This window comes from Dermochelys coriacea, chromosome 12 (assembly GCF_009764565.3).
Source record: "Dermochelys coriacea isolate rDerCor1 chromosome 12, rDerCor1.pri.v4, whole genome shotgun sequence".
NCBI classification, from domain to species: Eukaryota; Metazoa; Chordata; order Testudines; family Dermochelyidae; genus Dermochelys; species Dermochelys coriacea.
The window spans coordinates 15,078,185-15,099,912 of record NC_050079.1 but is presented as its reverse complement, the minus strand read 5'-3'; the positions used below and the strand labels follow the sequence as shown (position 1 = coordinate 15,099,912).

The following is a 21,728-nucleotide window of genomic DNA, read 5'->3' as shown; positions in this document are numbered from 1 at the left end:
CTGTATTTCAAGGAATCCCTGTTGAGGTTACAGGGACAAACCATCCCGATGAGTCGAAAGAATAGTAAATATGGCAGGCGACCAGCTTGGCTTAATGGTGAAATCCTAGCGGATCTTAAACATAAAAAAGAAGCTTACAAGAAGTGGAAGCTTGGACATATGACCAGGGAAGAGTATAAAAATATTGCTCGGGCATGTAGGAAAGATATCAGGAGGGCCAAATCGCACCTGGAGCTGCAGCTAGCAAGAGATGTCAAGAGTAACAAGAAGGGTTTCTTCAGGTATGTTGGCAACAAGAAGAAAGCCAAGGAAAGTGTGGGCCCCTTACTGAATGAGGGAGGCAAGCTAGTGACAGAGGATGTGGAAAAAGCTAATGTACTCAATGCTTTTTTTGCCTCTGTTTTCACTAACAAGGTCAGTTCCCAGACTGCTGTGCTGGGCAACACAAAATGGGGAAGAGATGGCCAGCCCTCTGTAGAGATAGAGGTGGTTAGGGACTATTTAGAAAAGCTGGACGTGCACAAGTCCATGGGGCCGGACGAATTGCATCCGAGAGTGCTGAAGGAATTGGCGGCTGTGATTGCAGAGCCCTTGGCCATTATCTTTGAAAACTCGTGGCGAACGGGGGAAGTCCCGGATGACTGGAAAAAGGCTAATGTAGTGCCCATCTTTAAAAAAGGGAAGAAGGAGGATCCTGGGAACTACAGGCCGGTCAGCCTCACCTCAGTCCCTGGAAAAATCATGGAGCAGGTCCTCAAAGAATCAATCCTGAAGCACTTAGAGGAGAGGAAAGTGATCAGGAACAGTCAGCATGGATTCACCAAGGGAAGGTCATGCCTGACTAATCTAATCGCCTTTTATGATGAGATTACTGGTTCTGTGGATGAAGGGAAAGCAGTGGATGTATTGTTTCTTGACTTTAGCAAAGCTTTTGACACGGTCTCCCACAGCATTCTTGTCAGCAAGTTAAGGAAGTATGGGCTGGATGAATGCACTATAAGGTGGGTAGAAAGCTGGCTAGATTGTCGGGCTCAACGGGTAGTGATCAATGGCTCCATGTCTAGTTGGCAGCCGGTGTCAAGTGGAGTGCCCCAGGGGTCGGTCCTGGGGCCCGTTTTGTTCAATATCTTCATAAATGATCTGGAGGATGGTGTGGATTGCACTCTCAGCAAATTTGCGGATGATACTAAACTGGGAGGAGTGGTAGATACGCTGGAGGGGAGGGATAGGATACAGAAGGACCTAGACAAATTGGAGGATTGGGCCAAAAGAAATCTAATGAGGTTCAATAAGGATAAATGCAGGGTCCTGCACTTAGGATGGAAGAATCCAATGCACCGCTACAGACTAGGGACCGAATGGCTCGGCAGCAGTTCTGCGGAAAAGGACCTAGGGGTGACAGTGGACGAGAAGCTGGATATGAGTCAGCAGTGTGCCCTTGTTGCCAAGAAGGCCAATGGCATTTTGGGTTGTATAAGTAGGGGCATAGCGAGCAGATCGAGGGACGTGATCGTTCCCCTCTATTCGACACTGGTGAGGCCTCATCTGGAGTACTGTGTCCAGTTTTGGGCCCCACACTACAGGAAGGATGTGGATAAATTGGAAAGAGTACAACGAAGGGCAACGAAAATGATTAGGGGTCTAGAGCACATGACTTATGAGGAGAGGCTGAGGGAGCTGGGATTGTTTAGTCTGCAGAAGAGAAGAATGAGGGGGGATTTGATAGCTGCTTTCAACTACCTGAAAGGGGGTTTCAAAGAGGATGGCTCTAGACTGTTCTCAATGGTAGCAGATGACAGAACGAGGAGTAATGGTCTCAAGTTGCAATGGGGGAGGTTTAGATTGGATATTAGGAAAAACTTTTTCACTAAGAGGGTGGTGAAACACTGGAATGCGTTACCTAGGGAGGTGGTAGAATCTCCTTCCTTAGAGGTTTTTAAGGTCAGGCTTGACAAAGCCCTAGCTGGGATGATTTAACTGGGACTTGGTCCTGCTTTGAGCAGGGGGTTGGACTAGATGACCTTCTGGGGTCCCTTCCAACCCTGATATTCTATGATTCTATGATTCTATGTGGCACAGGTCTATCTGGATGATTCAGGTGCTTTCATTGGGATATTCGAAGGGAATTCATTGTTGTGGCTACACAACAGCTGCCAATTTTTGGAGAAAATGCTTGGAAAGTGGGAAAACAAGCATGAGCTAAAAAAAAGTCACAATTTTCTTTAGAAAAAAGAAAAGGAGTACTTGCGGCACCTTAGAGACTAACAAATTTATTAGAGCATAAGCTTTCGTGAGCTACAGCTCACTTCATCGAATGCATCCGATGAAGTGAGCTGTAGCTCACGAAAGCTTATGCTCTAATAAATTTGTTAGTCTCTAAGGTGCCGCAAGTACTCCTTTTCTTTTTGCGAATACAGACTAACACGGCTGCTACTCTGAAAATTTTCTTTAGCAGGCCATGTGTTTTATTTGTGGTTCATGCTGCATGTGGATGAATTTTTTTTTAAAAAGAAAAAAAAACACCCCCCCCATATGCATATTCACAGATTGCATTTAAAATGTCGCAGTCTGCGTACCAGAAATGTAACTGATTGATTTCTATTACTGTATTCTTAAAAAGAGAAAAATCTCTCTCAATGTAGGATCGGAAGACGCTAAAATAGGGAAAGAACAATTTAAAAACTACTTGGACAAATTAGATCTCGCAAAGTCACCAGGGCCTGATGAAATGCATCCCAGAACACTCAAGGAGCTGACTGAGGAGATATCTGAGCCATTAGCGATTTTTGAAAAGTCATGGAAGACTGGAAAGATTCCAGAAGACTGGAAAAGGGCAAATATAGTGCTTTTCTATAAAAAAGGGTAATAAGGACAACCAGGGAATTACAGATCAGTCATCTTAACTGCTGTACCTGGAAAGATAAGGGAGCAAATAATTAAGCAATCAAGTTGCAAACATCTAGAAGATGAGGTGATGATGTGTCAAAAACTAATCATGTCAAACCAACCTGAAAGCTTTCTTTGACAGGGTAACAAGACTTGTGGATGGGGAGGAAACGATAGATGTGGTATATCTGGACTTTAGTAAAGCTTTTAATACGGTCTCGCATGACCTTCTCATAAACAAACTAGGGAAATGCAACCTAGAAGGAGCTACTATAAAGGTGGGTGCAAAACTGGTTGGAAAACCATTCCCAGAGAGTAGTCATCAGTGGTTCACAGTCATGCTGGAAGGGCATAACAAGCGGGGTCCCGCAGGGATCAGTTCAGCATCTGGTTCTGTTCAATATCTGCATCAGTGATTTAGATAATGGCATAGAGTGTACAGTTATAAAGTTTGCGGACGATACCAAGCTGGGGGGGGGGGGGGGGGGGGGTATTGCAAGTGCTTTGGAGGATAGGATTAAAATTCAAAATGATCAGGACAAACTGGAGAAATGGTCTGAAGTAACTAGGATGAAATTCAATAAGGACAAATGCAAAGTACTCCATTTAGGAAGGAACAAACCAGTGGCACACATACAAAATGGGAAATGACTGCCTAAGAAGGAGCACTGAAAGAAAAGGAGTACTTGTGGCACCTTAGAGACTAACAAATTAAGAAAGTGATCTGGGGGTCATAGTGGACCATAGACTAAATATGAGTCAACGATGCAAAGCGAACATCATTCTGGGATGTATTAGCAGGAGTGTTGTAAGACAGACATGAGAAGTAATTCTTCCACTCTACTCCACACTGATTAGGCCTCATCTGGATATTGTGTCCAGTTCTGGGCACCACATTTCAAGAAGGATGGGGACAAATTGGGGAGAGTCCAGAGAACAACAAAAAAATGATTAAAGATCTAGAAAACATGACCTGTGAGGGAAGATTGAAAAAATTGGGTTTGTTTCGTCTGGAGAAGAGAAGACAGAGGGGACATGATAACAGTTTTCAAGTATGTAAAAGGTTGTTACAAGGAAGAGGAAGAAAATTTGTTTTTCCTAACCTCTGAGGACAGTACAAGAAGCTATGGGCTTAAATTGCAGCCATGGAGGTTTAGGTTGGACATTAGGAAAAACTTCCTAACTGTCTGAGTGGTTAAGCCCTGGAATAAATTGCCTATGGAGGTTGTGGAGTCTCCATCATGGGAGATTTTTAAGAGTAGGTTGGACAAACACCTGTCAGGGATGGTCTAGATAATATTTAGTTCTGTAATGAGTGCAGGGGACTGGACTAGATGACCTCTCAAGGTCCCTTCCAGTTCTATGATATGTAAAAAATAATTTTAGAGAATGCATTAAAACAGAAACAGCCTGTATTTATTGACTTTAGTTGGTGTTTCCCTATACCAATGCTTTTCTGGCTCAAATTCTTTAGTGGCGTAACTCCACTGACTTCAGTGGAGTCATGCAGCAGATTTATATATTTTTTTTCTGGACAAGAGTGTTTCCTGAAAACTTACGATTCTCCTACTATCCTTTTGAATTCAGTTGTTTGTGATCCTCCAAGTAATTTGAAATTAAAGTTAAAATATAGCACCATAAAATGTTCAATAAATACTTTACCACATATGTGCTAATGACTTTGGTTAGAATGTAGTTAATAATTTGTAATACCCTCTGGCCCAGATTTTATTTTCCCACATGGCCCTTGTTTATCTCATATAAGAGAAAGCCTGTAACCCTTCCTCAACCCCCTTAGCTCATTGACTCAATAGGACTGTTTGCATGAGAAAGGACTCTTCATTAAGTAGAGTTTTCAAAAATAATGTACAGTATACATACAATAATGTTGCAGCTGTATTATGGGCCTGATCTTTCACCATTGTGGTCAATGGGATATTTATAATTGACATAAAAAGGTGTCCAATCAGGGCCTATGTATCCGAGATCAAGAATGAGCCATAGCAGAAGATAGTAAATATTGCCTATGATTTTTATAGTAACTATAAGAACTAAATTTGAAATATTTTAAAGTTAAAATATTGTTGAGGCAATAAATGTTTCCTTGCAAACATATACATCATTGCTTAACTTCTAAAACATTTTTTTATTTACATTAGTTTTACTTTACTGAAATATTGGTATATTATAGTCTTTCAGTATCACAATTACTACGGCTCAATTATGCTCTTGCATATGTCAGGTACACTACAGTCTAATTTAATCTTCATTACACATTGCCATATTGCAATTATACATGCTATCAGAGTGTTAACACATATTTAAACCTGTTATTCCTTTGTCACTGATTTACAAAGAGGTACCTGAAAAGAAGCAGATGTCATAATTACATGCTTATTCAGCTCATTTTATACTAAATCTCAAAGTAAATTGCAAATGAGCTAGGCATGTCCTGAAATTAATGTAGTGATAGTACACTAATGCTGTGATTCATTATGGTTTGTCAATGTGCTGCACTTCTGGAATGTGTGATAAAACTATATTAATACTGCACAGTAATGAGATTAATGAATTTGTACACCGAGAAGAATAATGGTTCTCTTTGTTAGACTATTGAAAAAACACAAAGGTAATTAAAAAGAATTACTCAAATCCCATACAACCTCATTTATATTAAATTAATTTGTCTGGTTTCATTTCTAATAATTGATCACTCTTTGCAAATTATAAAGCACTTCCAGGCCATCTGAACTACTACTGTAGGAGTAGCAATCCAGAGTATTATGAACTATCAAGGTGGTCCCTGTGGGTTCATATTAATTAAGGCTTAACAGTTTGGAAAATTGTAGCAATATTTTATGATTCATGTAATTAAACTCTAACGAAATGTCACAACTGCTAGTTATTTCTGTGTCTGTGATTAATATCTTACCCTTATTTCAAAGGAAGCATAAGTAATGAAATATTCTTAAAACACACAGACAATCAAGGGGAAAATGTACTGGTTGTTTTTAGCATTCATAACTAATCACATTAGCATTTCACTGCCTCTACTTCAATCCCTAATGGTCAGCATCAGATGATGCAAATCAGATTAATATTTGACACCATCTGGTTTTCAACCTAGGGTTATTGCACCTGTGTAACTCCACTTATATCAGTTGAGTTCTTCCCGATTTGGACTATTAGATAAGAATCAGACCCTTACCTTCCAGCCGTTATGAAATATACTTACAATAAAGGCTGTGCAAAGGCTAGTACGGTGTGTGCAAAGCCATGCTGCTCCTAAAAAGGATTCCTGCAACCCAAAATGATGAATGTTGAATTTAAGCATCTTACTGTGTCATATTAGAAGAATGCTTTTGGAAATGGTTTCTCTTGAGGAGGAAGAAACTGGATGGGTTTTTGGAACACTATCTCATTAGATAATTAATGGAATGAAGGTGTTTTTTCCCTTTGCTAGGATTCTTGAAGTGGTGTTGCTTAGTAGTTACCAGAAGTGGTTGGGATTTTTTTTTATTATTATTTATTTGTTTGTTTATTTTTTTCCAGAATTTTACTGGAAAATGCCAAATCATCAAATCCAGAATGATTCATGGGAAAGGGCTGGTTTGAACAAACTTCTTATTTCTAAAAAGATTAATAAAAAGTTTTGACATCATTAAAAAACATCCTATTTTGACATTTTCATAGGTTCATAGATACTAAGGTCAGAAGGGACCATTCTGATCATCTAGTCCGACCTCCTGCACAGCGCAGGCCACAGAATCTCACCCACCCACTCCTACAAAAAACCTCACCTATGTCTGAGCTATTGAAGTCCTTAAATCATGGTTTAAAGACTTCAAGGAGCACAGAAGCCTCCCTCAAGTCACCCATGCCCCATGCTACAGAGGAAGGCGAAAAACCTCCAAGGCCTCTCCAATCTGCCCTGGAGGAAAATTCCTTCCCGACCCCAAATATGGGTCAGCTGGCAAGATTCACCAGCCAGATACCCAGGAAAGAATTTTCTATAGTAACTCAGATCCCATCATCTAATATCCCATCTCAGGGGATTAGTCTTATTTACCCTGAATATTTAAAGACCAATTACTTACCAAAATCCCATTATCCCATCATACCATCTCCTCCATAAACTTATCGAGTAGAATCTTAAAACCAGATATATCTTTTGCCCCCACTGCTTCCCTTGGAAGGCTATTCCAAAACTTCACTCCTCTGATGGTTAGAAACCTTCGTCTAATTTCAAGTCTAAACTTCCTGGTGGCCAGTTTATACCCATTTGTTCTTGTGTCCACATTGGTGCTGAGCTGAAATAATTCCTCTCCCTCTCCTGTATTTATCCCTTTGATATATTTATAGAGAGCAATCATATCTCCCCTCAACCTTCTTTTAGTTAGGCTAAACAAGCCAAGCTCCTTAAATCTCCTTTCATAAGACAAGTTTTCCATTCCTCGGATCATCCTAGTAGCCCTTCTCTGTACCTGCTCCAGTTTGAATTCATCCTTTTTAAACATGGGAGACCAGAACTGCACACAGTATTCTAGGTGAGGTCTCACCAGTGCCTTGTATAACTGTACTAAAACCTCCTTATCCCTACTGGAAATGCCTCTCCTGATGCATCCCAAAACTGCATTAGCTTTTTTCACAGCCATATCACATTGGCAGCTCATAGTCATCCTATGATCAACCAATACTCCAAGATCCTTCTCCTCTTCCGTTACTTCTAATTGATGCATCCCCAACTTATAAATAAAATTCTTGTTATTAATCCCTAAATGCATAACCTTACACTTCTCACTATTAAATTTCATCCTATTACTATTACTCCAGTTTAAAAGGTCATCCAGATCCTCCTGTATAATATCCCGATCCTTCTCTGAATTGGCAATACCTCCCAGCTTTGTATCATCTGCAAACTTTATTAGCACACTCCCACTTTTTGTGCCAAGGTCAGTAATAGAAAGATTAAATAAGATTGGTCCCAAAACCGATCCCTGAGGAACTCCACTGGTAACCTCCCTCCAACCTGACAGTTCTCCTTTCAGTAGGACCCGTTGCAGTCTCCCCTTTAACCAATTCCTTATCCACCTTTTGATGTTCATATTGATTCCCATCTTCTCCAATTTAACTAATAATTCCCCATGTGGCACGGTCTCAAATGCCTTAATAAAATCTAGGTAAATTAGATCCACTGCATTTCCTTTATCTAAAAAATCTGTTACTTTTTCAAAAAAGGAGATTAGGTTGGTTTGACACGATCTACCTTTTGTAAAACCATGTTTTATTTTGTCCCATTTACCATTGACTTCAATGTCCTTAACTAATTTCTCCTTCAAAATTTTTTCCAGGACCTTGCATACTACCGATGTCAAACTAACTGGCCTGTAGTTACCCGGATCACTTTTTTTTCCTTTCTTAAAAATAGGAACTATATTAGCAATTCTCCAATCATTTGGTACTACTCCTGAGTTTACAGATTCATTAAAAATTCTTGCTAATGGGCTTGCAATTTCAAGTGCCAATTCCTTTAATATTCTTGGATGAAGATTATCTGGGTCCCCCGATTTAGTCCCATTAAGCTGTTTGAGTTTCGCTTCTACCTCAGATATGGTAATATCTACTTCCATATCCTCATTCCCATTTGTCATGCTACCATTATCCCTAAGATCCTCTTTAGCCTTATTAAAGACTGAGGCAAAGTATTTGTTTAGATATTGGGCCACGCCTAGATTATGTTTAACCTCCACTCCATCCTCAGTATTTCGCGGCCCCACTTCTTCTTTCTTAGTTTTCTTCTTATTTATATGGCTATAGAACCTTTTACTATTGGTTTTAATTCCCTTTGCAAGGTCCAACTCTACTCAACTTTTAGCCTGTCTCACTTTATCCCTACATGTTCTGACCTCAATTAGGTAGCTTTCCACTCCCATCTTCCACTCCCTGTATGCTTTCTGCTTCTTCTTAATCACCTCTCTAAGATGCTTGCTCATCCAGCTTGGTCTACAACTCCTTCCTATGAATTTTTTCCCCTTTCTTGGGATACAGGCTTCCAATAGCCTTTTCTAAATGAAAAAAATATAGTTTTTTGGGTCTTACTGGCATGTCATTTAAAAATTTAAATTAATTTACAATAAAGGCTGAAATCAAAATAAGATTTAAAAACATATTGAAACAAAACATTTTGATGTACTTGATCGGATTTCTTTTCCTTTCTTCCAGATTTTTGGTTTGCCAAAAAAAAAAAAAAAGTGTGATTTGAACTTTTTCTCCTGATTTGGGAGAAGAATATTTTAAAAATCTTGAAAATTCTCAAAGTTTCCCTCTGAGCTTTACTAGTCACTAATTCAGACACACTCAGTGTTCTATAATCAGAGTATATTTTCAGGATAAATCTAAACAGATGGTTACCAACCACTAAGTTTTGCTGTATGCTTTTTCTTTTGCTAATTATATTTAAATAATATTTAGCAAGAATTATTTGTCAGGAGCTGAGGACCTGCAGTATTTGGAGAAGTTTGCTATGCTATGTGAAGTGTACAACTAACATTAAGGCTTGCATAGTGCATAAAGGAAAAAATGTAGGCATCAGATCGCAGAGTCAAATGATAGCTGCCATCACCAATCAGGCAGTTAAGCATTTACATTCTATAATTTGTGTCTACAGTTAATTGTGTCCGAAAACTTTGATGCTAGTGTTCAGAATAAGGTCAAAATGGAGCTACACAGGTAATCCTTGATTTTCCCAAGCTACATTTCTGGTTCCATATGCAAAATCCATACAGAAACTAAAATTTGATTTTATATAACTCCAGTTTTACAAAACTCTAAGGATAAGGGCAACATTTGTGCCTTGGTCACCCTATATTGGCTCCCTTTTCACGGCCATTTGCTGCTATAGTTTCTCTGTATACAAAATGCATATGGGTTGCATTTACCTGTAATGTTTTTATACGTATTGGAGCGGTGTTTCCTGTGCTTTTATAATAATACACAGTCTCTTTCTTTGGTGGAAAGCGGTGTGCCCAGTCAGTATCTCCTATTCTCACACAGCAACGGGCACCAGATAGATATATTGGTTTTGTCAAGTAAGTGCCAGTGCAGGCACTTTTAAAGGGATGATATAACGTCCAATGAAGTCAGTTTTAGTTGATTTCAATGGACTTTGAATCAGGCTCTGATTATGTGGCAAAAACTGATTATATGGCACAAACCAATCACTGCCAGTAAAATTGAACATTTTTTTGGACAAAAGATGACAAGCCAACTTCCTGTGGCATTCAGTCTATGCTCAAGCAAAAGTAGCACGACTATCCTAACATCTGTGGGTATGATATTAACATAAAAGATAGACAATATTTTAGCCAGTACAGATATGACTTGCTCAAATATGTTTGCCAACCCGTAAAATCAAAATGACTTCTTTTGGACTTGATTATCTCTATATCTAAAGGGATAAGGCCATTCTTAGTCCACCTTTGAATGTTTTACATTAGAAATTAGCTTTTCTATCCATGGGCAGTTGTGCTATAAAACTGAGTTAGGGGCATCTTTAACCAGGATTTATATTCCCAACAAAGAAAATTGAGGTTTTTGTACATGTATTAATACAAGTTGTGTGACAGGATGGGGTTCCACTCCCGTCATGTTCTCCGTCTACACAGACTATTCTGAGATCTTTAGTAGCTGAACACCAGCAGGTCATTTACTTACACTGGATCTGTAAAGGTGGTGGAAGGAGCATACACCACAGCATTTACAATATCAGCACCTCCTCAGCCCTCTGCTGAGGAGAGGAGAGGGAGGAGATCCCTCCACTGAGAGATCCTTCTTGATTCTGGCTGATAGCCTGACTCTGCCCCCCCAGCACTTTCTTCCTAGGCCTTCTTCTAGTCTCTGTATTAGTGGGCTAAATAGTTCAGTCCTCCCAAGACCAGTCTAATCTGCTTATTAGACACAGTCATCACTACCCCAGGGGGAATTAATTGGTGTTCGAGTGATCAGAGTGCTGCCTCTGCTGTTGGTTCCCAGCACTTACAGGCCCTGATTCAGAAAAACATTTAAGCACGTACTTGTGTCCATTTATATTCAGGGAAGCAATTAAGCATTTGCTTTGTTGAATTGAGTCCATATTTTATACTAACTAGTGTGTTTTCCCGACCGTGTTATGCTTTTATTCTTGACAGTGAAAGCTCATAGGTACAGTAGATAACAATTCTAACCTAATCTAGTTATGACAGATTTAATATTAATGGGACTAAGAAGAAAGTCAGTTTCCTGACAAATGATAAAGTGAAATCTTTAAGCAGTAATCAGAATCAACATGCCATATCACACCATCAGTCATTCAAAAACGACAATAAGAAAGAACGTGCTGAGACAACATCCAACCACAAGCATAATCACATTTATGATTTAATTCCCATTTTAGCCTCAGAGCAGATTAATAACTGCACTTAAAGAAAAGGAAATCCTAAGTGTGTTTTCTCTTTAAAGTGTTATGATCTGAGAAGAAAATCCCAATTAAATCCTAAACCAGCTATATGTTTTATACATGTGACACCTGTAGCTTGCACAGCATTTTGAATTGGCCCCCATAAGGATATTCATCATAAAGAAGGCTAACTTTGAGGCAGCTGCCACAAGCTGGATTAACATAGACCTTTCCCTTCTTGCAAAAGTTCTAGTAATGAAGATTTTCCACTACTTTAGCGACTGTACAGCCGTTTTGTCTTAGTAAAATGTCATACTGTGCCAATTAGTGATCAGAGTGGAACCCTGAGACAAAGCTTGTGCTATTGTTTTTCCCGCTGCCAACACTGCTGTGTTTGCTCCCCACTCCATCCCTGAAAAAGTTTGTAGCTCAGACCTTCCTTCATCTGCCCAAGTTGCCTATTTAAACAGTTGGGGCACTTCAGGAATATTCTGTTTAAGCAGTGTTTAATTTGTAATGAAAGAAAGAGATACTGGGGCTCAACTAAGTAGATGTTGGGGCTCAAGCAATTTATTTTTTTAAGCTTTCATAACTGACACGGCAAGCCCAGAGGTGCCAGGACTATAAACTGCCACACCTAGAGGTACCAGGGCTCAGCCCTGGGAAGCCCTGTCACAAATTAAGCACTTGTGTTTAAAGGATTTAGAAAAAGTCACTTTGGAACAAATTCCTTCATCATCATTCTCAATGCCAGTGTCTAGAGTATTTCAAGCACAGAAATTTTAGCAAAGTCATCCTTTGCTCTAGTTTATTATACCCTAATAAAGTAAACTTTAATGCAAATATATTGCAACGGAAACTGACAATGGTTGGGAAAGTTAATTAAAGAAAGATTTAGTAATATTATGTTGTTTCAGTTCTTCCCCCTTTATATTTCTCCTACGATTGGTTTGATCTTTTATTTCAATCCTGTGCTACCTTTTGAGCAGTCTCATTATAAACAGTGTTCCATCAGGTAACATTTACAATGTCAAATTCAGGGTAACTGCTTCTCTGTCTGCTACATGTCTTAAATAAATGGCTGTTTTTCCTATTTAAATAAAGGGGGGGATTAGAATGATAATTAGAATGCCTGTTTGGATTACTTACTATATTCTCCTTCCAGTTCATTTGGTTGGCAACAAGATTGGGAAAGCATTGGCAGCGGATGGGTTAAATACATTATGTTAATGAATGGGTTTCTGTATCCCTGTTACAAGGTTCAACAAGGAAATACAGTTAGATCAAAATCTATGATCTTTTGAAAAAGTCATATAAAGGTCAGTAACAATAAGCCACCATAATATGTGATAACATCCTAAAAACTCCTCTTTATAAATCACTGTCCTATTGATGACATTAAATTACTTTCTACCTCTTTAAGCTTAACATGTTTTAGGATCTTATAACATGAAAGTCTGTTATTAAAGATTCTGCTGAATTATTCAGGGCTAAATCAAGATGTGAAGACACCTTTCTTGAGACAGAAAATTGGCAAAAACACTCCAAGATGCCTTACAGCAAAAAAACAAAAAACAAAACACCTTGCTGCAGCTGTTGAATTTACCATGAAATTGATGCTATAAAAATTGTTACCTCACATGGTCACATGAGGTCCATGGCCTGCTGTGGATGTACCATATTTCCTGGTATCAAACAGTTAATTTAATAGAATTATGGAAATGTAGGGCTGGAAAGGACCTTGAGAAGTTATCAAGTCCAGTCCCCTGAGCTGTGGCAGGATGGGTAACCTCTGAGAGGTGTGTGTCCAACCTGTTTTTAAAAACTTCCAATGATGGAGATTCCATAACCTTCCTTGGAAGCCTATTCCTGTGCTTAACTACTCTCAGGCTATGTCTACACTACCGTGGTAAGTCGACCTACACTATGCAACTCCAGCTATGTGAATAATGTAGCTGGAGTCAACGTACCTTAAGTCAAGTTACTAGGTCTACACCTTGAGGGGTTGACAGAAGAAACTCTGCCGTTGACTTACCTTACTCTTCTTGTTGAGGGTAGAGTACAGGGGTCAACTGGAGAGCAATCTGCTGTCAATTTGGCAGGTCTTCACTAGACCCGCTAAATTGACCGCTGGTGGATCGATCTCAGTGTCTATCCCGGCTGTAGTGTTGATGTAGCCATATAGTTAGAAAGTTTCTCTCAATATCTATCTTATATTTCCCTTGCTGTGGATTAAGCCTATTACTTCTTGTCCTACCTTCAGTGGACATGGAAAATAATTGATCACTGTCCTCTTTATAGCAGCCCTTAACACCTTTGAAGACGTAGCAGGTCCCCGATCACTCTTCTTTCCTCAAGACTGAACATGCCCAATTTTTTTTTAAACTTTCTTCATAGGTCAGGTTTTCTAAACCTTACATAATTTTTCTTGCTTTCCTCTGGACTCTTTCCAGTTTGGGCACATCTCTACTAAAGTGGGGAGTCCAGAATTGGACACAATATTACATTTGAGGCCTCACAAGTGCCAACTAGAATGGGATAATTCCTCCTGTGTCTTACACGGAACATTCCTGTTAATACTTCCCAGAATTATATTAGTCTTTTAAACAGATGTATCACATTGTTGACTCATTGAATTTGTGATCCACTATAACCCCCAGATCCTTTTCACCAGTATTACCACCTAGCCAATTAGTCCCCATTTTGTAGTTGGGCATTTGATTTTTTCCTTCTTAAGTGGAGTACTTTATTGATTTTATCTTGTTGAATTCAGACCAATTTGTCAAGGATGTTATGAATTCTAATCCTCTTCTCCAAAGTGCTTGTAACTCCTCCCAGAGTGGTGTCGTCTGCATATTTAATAAGCATACTCTCCACTCCATTATCCAAGTCATTAATGAAAATACTGAATACCACTGGACCCAGGACTGACTGCTGCAGGATTCCATTAAATATGTCCCCCCAGTTTAACAATAAACCATTGATAACTAATCTGAGTATAGTCTTTCAACCAGTTGTGCAACCCCCTTATATTAATTTCATCTAGACCACTTTTTTCCAGTTTGCTTATGAGAATGTCATGTTCCACTTAGAAGTTTCCTAAAATGTTAAGGTCAGCTTCTAATGCACTTAATGACTTAGGATCAGATTGTGAGCTCCTTAGTTACATTGGTAGCAATCACTCAACCTGGGTAGCAGTCATTCAACTCTTATAGTCTCATTGACTTCAGATGAATATTGGAATGAGTAACTGCTCACCAGTATGAGTAAATTAGTGTCAATCTAGCCTTTATTAACTTCACTGGGACTGTTCCTCAAACAAGGCACAACTCAACACGAATAATGGTTTCCGACCACAATCATGCAACAGATTTTCATTTTAACAAATTCACATTTAACATAGCTTTCTATCTGCCATTTATATATATTTTTACTGCGAGTAATAGTCTGAAATAATAATACATCCCTATGTCTGGCTGGATTTCAGAAATACCACTTCATAAGTTTATTAAAGAGGCACACATAACTGGGCAAAAATGATCAGTTGTTCACTGGAGATTTATTTATTTTTGCAAGCATAGTGGGATATTATAGACAATTAAAGACTGTAGTCTTGATTGTGGAATTGTTCACGAAGGAGTGAGAACTTAATTGATCCACAGAACTAACCAATTTCTGATGCATTGGAGGAGGCTAAAAAAACCCATCACAACACAATGGATTGTTTTCTACGTCACAAAACAGTGATCATGCCTCTTAAGAGCAGATTGCACACTGACTATACTGTGCAGTGCAGACACACACACACACACACACACACACACACACACACACACACACTAAATGTTTTAAATGAAATGAATTTTGTGCTTATGATATGTACCACACTGGCAGTCCCACAAACAAAAAATTGCTATTCACCTGCAGAGCTTTGTCAAGCTGATATGCCATTGAGTTTCAGCCCTATTCATGGTGGGATACCAATAGCCCTGGATTGTTACCTAGACCAAAAACCATCACCTAAGAACTTAATACAGGCCAGATGGCTGCTACTTTCAGTCATTACCAGCCATATTCAAACTTGTGACCTAGGAGGTGAAAGACAACACTTTTAGATTAAAATGAAGACAATGGACTGGCAGAGAACATCAGCCAGGAGAAGAATGCTAGATTGACCACATTTAGACAAATACCCAATTCTTTTTAACTTTATTCACTACTGCTTATTTTCAAACCCCTAGGTGAACATTGCTTGACAGGCCCTTACTGGTGTGATACCATCCACTGTAGTAACGTTGTCCATAAACTGTCATCTGTGACACCAAGCCAAACATAACATCTGCTTGGTAGTGTACCTGCTGAAGATGTTTCTTTATAGCTATGGGGTGAAATCCTGACTATTGAAGTCAATGGGTATTTTGCCATAATTTGGCCAATATTTCACTCATAGGCTGTTGCCAGTAGGACTTGTATGAATGTAAATGAGAGAAGATTTTGTACCTTGTCCTTGTAAGGATCATCCTTTCTCTTATTGCAAAGAAAAACTATGATCCAAGTATCAGGGTCAAACACCCCCCCCCCCAGAACTCTGCTTACTTCAGACTACAGTCATATGGGAAGCTTTGTAGCTGGCTAATAGTATTGGTGTGCAGGCACAGGTGAAAGCCAGGGGAAAAGAATGCCATTGTTTTGGTGGCCCTATCAGCAAAGTAGCTCATGCTTCATATGCTTTTTATTTTTTATTTTCTTTGTTTATAAGAGAAGGAAGCAGGATGCTCATTTATCACTTTGTCACTTTTGAGAGTCTGGCAAACATGCCCCAGATTTCCCCAGTCTTGATATATGTAATTCAATCATCTAGCAAACTCATCTGCACTAAGGTAGCTATCCCAAGTCACCATAATTCACCATTTGGAATCGCCTCATGAGATATTATTTACCCGTTTCTGAAATTTCAATAGAAACCACAGTAAACTGACTGCCCACAGAGTGCAGTTATAGAAGAAGTTTAGATAAAACCAGAACTAAATGAATAAATGGCGCTTGCAGATCTGAAGAGAAGCCTCCCAGTCCTTGTGTGGGGAATGGATTCTGCTTCCTAGTGAACAATCCAGAGTTGTTCTCCTGAGACCTGTGCTGTGTATTACATGCTTCTCAGTCACTTTTCTGAAACCATTTTGCTTGTGTCTAACTAATATTAATATTGAGACCATGGAGGTGTGAGGTGATGCATCAGTACAACAGCACCCCTTGTGGCCAAGTGTGGTGCAGCCCCTGAGCTCACATAGTCTGTCAGGGCTGCCAGTCTATTCCTGATGCCCAGGAGTCTGAAAACCCTTTCTTCACTCAAGTCCATCAAGTGGTTGGTAGGGGAACCAAGGACTGCCCTCTCCACTGGGTTCCAGCTCAGGGCCCTCAAGCTAGGTAAGCACAACTCTGACAGTGCCTTGAGCTCCTTCCTACCTTCCCCGGGTCTTGGCAGAATCTCCAGCCTCTTGGTCAGTTCATCCCCTTCTGAGCTGTTGTCTCTGGGCTGCTCTTTAGTAGTTTGCTGGCAGGAGTTCCTTTCTCCAGCCTGCTCATTCCTCTGGTAGCCACCCCACCCTTCTGCTTTCCAGCCCTTTTATCCTCCCAGTTGTTGTGAGGCTGCCAATCAGCAATGTACATACACCCCATGACAAGGTGTTTCATTATCATGCCTCCTCTAAGTCCTTTCATAACTACCTTATGTTGCGGCCCTTTCGCTAGTCAGTTTGTTGTGTGTAAACTGATACATTTTGCTTACCTTTGCATTATTCAAGTTATCTATCTTGGCTTTTGGTATGTTTAGATTTTTTTTAAAAAACTATCTAAATTTCAAGTGTTTGTACAATAAAGTAAATAAAACAAAATAAACCAACAGAAAAAAAAAGAAAATATCCTTCAGTTATGTAATCAGCCCACAAAGAAGCTATTAGCAACCTCCTCTAGTCTTTCCCATCCCCCTTTGTATAGTCATTTTCTTCTCAAAGAACACTGGCCTTATTTGGGAAAGATGACCTTCTGCCATATGCTGTTAGAGCAACAGTATGCTTTATTCTAACAGTGCCTGTATAGTGATGCGCCCATTCTATCTCACCCCCTTCACTTTGCTGTGCCACTTGGTCTTTCTCTGCTAGCTTACAAAAAGAATCCAAAGCACCAAAACGTACATGAGACACGCAACATCCGAACCACTGTTCGGTGGGTGGCTGACACTGTGTACATCAGTCTTATAGCAGGGCCAGAAGCTGAAGCTTCCTAGGTACTTGGAACTACAGAAGCATACACCTGCACACTACCTTTACCATGCTGCTAAATAGGAGGGATTCCTGGCTAGATGAAAAGAGAAACTCAGAGGGGACAATTATTGAAAAGGTTGAGCCCCACTAAACCAAAGCATACTTCGTAAATTTCTTCTTCCCCTTGGCTTTAAATCAGCTGACCAAAATTTTGTGGCTCATCCATTGTTATATAGGGCACTCTTATTTCAGAATTGTGTGGGTGTAAAATAAAAAATGCTATGGCTCAGATCCTCAGCTAGTGTAGAGCAGCATTGCTCTACTAAAGTCAATGGAGCTATGCTGAATTATGCTAAATCTGGTCCTTTGAGGATAGGTGTTCTTATCTAACTTATATCGCACCACTGCAGGGCTTCAGCACTTGGCCTCAATTTTCATGGCTTTTAAAAATAAATTAAGGCAAAATTACAATAAAACATAAACATACTACATTGTACTTTGAATATTAATAATATGATCATGAATAAGTAAAGAATCTGGCTAAAAATGGCCTCTTTTTTCATGCGTAGACCCCTAGTGTGGACACTGACATCTCTTCAACATTCTACCCTGCAGCAAAAGAGGAAAGAAATGGGGCCTCTCTACTAAAGATGTGCCCTGAGGTCTCTTAAGGAAAGGACTTATTCTTTTTACTAGGGTGACATTGATCTCCCCAGCTGTATACCTGTAGCCACAGCATTAGCTCGTTACAATAACCATTTGACAAAATGCCCTGGGGGAGATCTTGAAAGGCTCAACTGGCAGTTAGATGTCCAACCCCCATTGACTTTCAATATTTTCCCCTCCTGGCTCCAGAAATTATACTTGCAAAATGGACCATAAGCAGAGTGAAAGAATGTCATCCTCACCCGAATGACCCTGCTTTATAGACATGTGGAGACAGGACGAATTGACTGGAGAAAACTTTTAATCCAGCCTTTCATAAATAAATCTGAGAGAAAATTATTGCACTAAAATTTGGAAAATAATTCTTATTTAAACACAAGCCTAATTACAAATGAACATCGGCTATAGGCTATCAGCTAATGCTGTTTATTACATTCAGTATAACAGGGAATCCCTGGGGTTAGTTTCTGAAATAAAGATTTAATTTGAGGGTAAAGCACAACAACAAAAATGTAGCTAATTGTAAACAATAGTATTCCAAGCCCAGCTGACTCCATCAATATAAAAACAGAAATTAACCTCATCCTTCCATTACTGTAAACATATTAAATGCTATTTATTGTGATTACTTGTGTGTGGCCTGTTACAGCCTAAATAGGAACATTTTCGTGACTAAAAGATATAAACATCAGATAACGCTAACATCATTATTCCAGTCTGAGAGATATAAAACCTAAATATTAATTTTAATAGAAAGGTTAGCAAATTAGGAAACCATACACACTAAAATCATTGCAATAACAACCAACACTGATAAAATGCACATATTTCAAGAAGATTAAAAAATACAGGTGGGATCAAGCAGTAGTTTATATGATATCCTGACACATGTCATAAACAGAGGTTTTATACAGAAAAAGAATGCAGATTTTTAACCAAAAGCAGAACAAGGAAGAAGCAATGAAAATGAAGAAATAGGAGGAAAAGTGTGTTTATAATGAAGGGGTGGGAATGGGAATGAAGCCTGTAAAATTGTGTCTGTGGGCATCATTCCCAAGGATACCGCATGGCATTGGGAGCAACCCAAGGGCAGCACACTGCTCTTCAGAAGAAACATTGTGAGTAACGGATCTTTGCAATGATATTTTGATAGTGTCCAGAAATGGGGTAAAGGTAATGAGAGGGAGAAGAGATAAAGAAGGGAGGCAGTGGATGCAAAATCCTGGCTTTGTTTATACGTACACTCTAGAAGTTGACCTCAAATAGCTGGACAAAAGAAAGGATAAGGGTTCTGTAACTACTAGTGGCTAAGCAAAGATTGGCCTTAGCTCAGATAGTTGCGGGACTATGCCTTGAAGCCATAAATGGATTCTTGTCCAACAGGCACTATTTTACTTAGGTTTTAAACTGTTCAGGGCAGAGCTGGTTTTTTTGTAATGTATTAGTAAAGTGCCAACACCGTAAGCCCCTGGTCTATGACTGGGGCACTGTGACAACAGCACCATACAAATAAAAAATAGCCTGTTGCTCTTAACTCATTGATTTGTTACAAGTGGGAGAAGGGAGAACTCAGCAGGTAAATGAAAAAGGAGAGAGAAACCTTCACAGCAGCCAGGGAACCCTGAGCATGGAGGCGTCCCTTGGGGATGTCCCATGGGACAGCCACAGCAATGGCTGTCATGTGAGAAGTCTTCTACAGAAGGGAAAAATCACCAGGGAACCAGATTGACTGACTTTACGATTGATTTGCTGGATGGACTGACTTGTATCACAAGAGCCGGGCCCAGTTTCAGAGGATAATCACCAAGGGGACACTTGCTTTTTCATAGACATAACTTTACTGTTTTGTAGTTCAATTTAAGGAAAAAACTTTGATTTGCTAGACTGCTTTTCCCACCCAGCTCTGTATCCATACTGTGCCTAATTTCTGTTCTACTTTCATTTTAATTCCTCTCAGTGATGATTCTGAACATGCAGTGATATTAAATGTCCAAGATCTGACACGATCGGTCACCTTCAAGGTGCAGTCCCCTTTCTTCTTCACTGTTTCTTTTGAACATGGTATTATTATACTGAGCATTGCTTTGAATAATCAGCTGGTGGCCTACAGAGACTGGGAAGAGAAAGGTCAGATATTTTATGTGACATATGATTTGCACAGCCTGCAAAGGGAAATGAGTCATCGACACAATATAAACAATGATAACTTAGTTAAATATGACTGAGATGTTAAAGATAAGGTGTGTTTATAAATGAATAAACTTCCTGATCACAGTGATACATTACAGTAAAATGAGAAAAGGAATGTTAAATGGATTTTTACAGTCTGCAACAGCCATTCAATGAGGTATAATACCAGATCACTCTACAGATGTACCATCTGCATTCAGAACATGATTACTCCTTTCCCTGTAGACTTTTTTAAATAGAAAAGCATCAGTGGCCTATGGCAAGCAACAGAACCCACTGTGAGCTGCTGAATTATTCTGCATGCAATATTTGAGTTGCACATATGCAAGTATAATTACATAACGACTGCAGTAAGAAGAGGATATTCCTTATGTAGGGAGGGTTACTAGAAAGGTATGTAATGTGTGCTTAAAAATGGTTTCTCATGGTCACATCTGACTTTCATTTTAGAGCCAGGAAGGAATACAAATCTTTACTTATTATTCCTAGCTGCCCTCTATTTGTGTGAGAACAGATCTTGCAGGTAAAGAATTCTCCCGTCAAACCACATAAGAGAAATTGTGGAATCAAATCTACACCTTTTCTCATTAAAAGATGAAGACAAAATCCCTGGTTTGCCTCTATTCCAGCGCACAAAACCCATTTGGAAGAAGGGCTGATGGCAGATTGGTATAAGTAGATAGTGGTTCTTGTAGAGGCTGAGGACCCATGGGGACAGGAGAGTGAGTACTCACAGATTTGAGTCTCCAAATTGCCATAGCACTGGTAGTTTGCCAGTCTGCCCCATCATTGCCTGGCTCTCCTCCAACCGTGCACTGCTCCATTGCTGCTGCTGAGTGCGGAACTCAAAAACACAAAGAGCAGACTATTCTCTCCTTTGGCTAACTATGCCCTGCAAGATCTAGCAGAACCCACAACAGCACAGCTATTCTTGCAGAGGATCTTCAAAGGCTTGAGGGAAAACATATGAGCACTGTAACCGTCTCTCTTTCTTCCTGATCCCTTCGGTGATCCCATTGGTTCGTTTCCACATTGCACAGCAGTGAAGAATATTTGATCTGTGATTAGGTCACCTCTCAGTGTTCCCTATATGAAAGATTCAACTTGACTAGGTGATTAGGAATGTTGGACCCTGGTATGAAAGCACTACAGGATAACGAGCTCAGATAATAATCAGAAATATTCAGAACACTCCAGCTCAGAGGACTGGAGTTGAAATTAAATATCAGATTCAGCGCAATGCAAAAAATTCACAACCAGCCAGTGTTTATCTTTCAGAGTAGTTTAACCAT

General features: G+C 39.5%; 1 long non-coding RNA gene across 4 annotated transcripts in view; it reads right to left on the bottom strand.

Moving 5' to 3' along the window:
• Positions 1–21,728, bottom strand: part of LOC119841303 — a 338,866-nt gene that overhangs the window by 270,368 nt on the left and 46,770 nt on the right. Inside the window, exon 3 of one of the 4 annotated variants that reach the window (XR_006275066.1) lies at positions 18,559–20,359. The exons of the other annotated variants lie outside the window; for them this stretch is intronic. This is a non-coding gene — a long non-coding RNA (uncharacterized LOC119841303). Of the gene's footprint in view, positions 1–18,558; positions 20,360–21,728 lie in introns of those variants that run through there. 4 annotated transcript variants of the gene reach the window in all.